At 42.0% G+C, this 1,929-nt stretch overlaps 1 pseudogene; it reads right to left on the bottom strand.

Moving 5' to 3' along the window:
- Nucleotides 1–230: 230 nt before the first annotated feature.
- Nucleotides 231–1,927, bottom strand: LOC111240155 (annotated as a pseudogene).
- Nucleotides 1,928–1,929: the final 2 nt, after the last annotated feature.

Genomic DNA, 1,929 nt, shown 5'->3' with positions numbered 1-1,929 from the left:
TATATATATATATATGTATTTTAGAGTCATTTGTCAAGACTGAAGTCGAACCAATGTATTTGGGGTTTGGCACCACAGAAGAGGCAGGTTAGTTATGAAGTATTGACAACTATGCTTAGACTGTAAGATAAATACACTGGCCATGTATGACACGTGTGGATAATTAGAATTGTCAAGGTTTGAGTCCTATGTAATTAAAAAAGGTCACAATAATTATGTCCACAGTGGTTTCATTTCTCCTCCTTACCTTCCTCAGCTGTGGCTCCCTCTCCTCTCTCTCGCCTCTTGGCTTGCTCCTCCAGCCACATCATCCGGGGAGGTTTTTCCAGCCTGTCTGTCCTATGCTTCGTCGCCCCTTGCGACGTCTGGGCCGTCCCTTGCTTGGCCAGGCTCGGTCTCTGCTGCTCTTTCAGGGCTTGCTGCAGGGCCTCGTTCCTGGCATCGTGATCCACCTTCTCATCACCGAGTCCTTTTTCCCGGTTCTTCTCGTTCATCTTCTCCACTTTCCTCTGGGCGGCCAGCAGGGCCTGCTTCTCGGCCTGCTGGTGTTTGTGGGACTGCAGGTGGTTCTGGAAGGCATTGGCACTGGAGAACTTCTTGTTGCAGACGGCACAGCCCTCTGTGACCGTTGCGTCATTCAGATGCTGTTCGGCAGCTGCCCTCTGTGCAAGGACGCGCTCCTGGAAGTTTTCAGCAGTGACAGGTGGCATGTCAGCCACCTTGCGCTTCAGGTTGTAGCGGTGCCAGTCGGTTTTATAGTGCGCTCGCTGCACATCACCATCTGCAAAAGCCACTCGGCAGCTGATGCAAGTGTAGGAGGACATGACAACCTGAAAATAAGGGAGAAAAGTTAAGAAATAAATACAACTCCCTGTCATAAATGACAATAGCAGCAGAAAAATCATCACATTTGAGAGGCCGGAAGCAGAGAATTATCAGTATTTTTGCTTTGAATATGACTGACACAATTAATTATCAAAAGCAGGTGGCTGGTAATTATCTACCAATTTGATAACTGATTAATCTGCTAATAATTTCAGCTCTATTTACCCTGCCAACAAAACCACTGGCAAAACATAACATGGCCTTTGATCAGTTGTTGCAGGCATCTGGTAAATTAGGTATATTAATTATGGGTACATCAGTATTTTAGTAAAGTTTTTAGAATTATGTAGTCTGGTGGAAGAAGACAATGTGCAGTCAAACAGAAAAAGATCACATATTATTGAAATTAATGCGTATTTGTATATATTTCATATGTACATGTATATGGTATAATACCATTTGTTAAAAAATGTAACTGAAATGATTGTTATTCATTAACTATTGTGAGAGTAGTTCGACTGTTTGTCATAGGTCACATTTTCCTAGATTATTCTAGGTAGCTGTACCTGAAATAAACTAAACACTAAATGTGTGTTGTTGTTTAAAATTAAAGAAATGGAACAAAGCGCAATAACTACAGAACCATTGCTAACCTGAAATACCTGAGCTACGCAGGTGAGACATTATTCTTCAACTACTATGTCAGATTGTCTGGTGACTGTTTCATAACATCAATTTAATGGACGTTAAACTTGTGTAAGGTGGGTTAGCATAGCCTACCTAGCCACATAATACTTTAGCCAGCTGTCAAATAAAGTCAGAGTTATGAAGCAGGTCGAAAGTGATACCTAAGGATGCCAAATGTAACCGAATTCATTTTTAATTAACTAAACATGCGCTGCTAAATTGTGGCGCTCCGTCGGTCCGATTCAAACCATACTGAGGAAAGTCGGCTAGCACCTAGCTAGCCAAACTTCAAGCATTTTAGTGTAAACATTTGCTAATAACAGCTAAAAAAACACACACTCATGACAACTATAATAGCGACAAAGGGAGGCCACAACAGGAGACATTTACTTACTTTTTAAATGAGGTGACTCCCCC

This window comes from Seriola dumerili, unplaced genomic scaffold (assembly GCF_002260705.1).
Source record: "Seriola dumerili isolate Sdu_G_001 unplaced genomic scaffold, Sdu_1.0 BDQW01014978.1, whole genome shotgun sequence".
NCBI lineage: Eukaryota > Metazoa > Chordata > Actinopteri > Carangiformes > Carangidae > Seriola > Seriola dumerili.
Note: the sequence above shows the minus strand (reverse complement) of the source record. Positions and strands in the feature narration are given on the sequence as shown.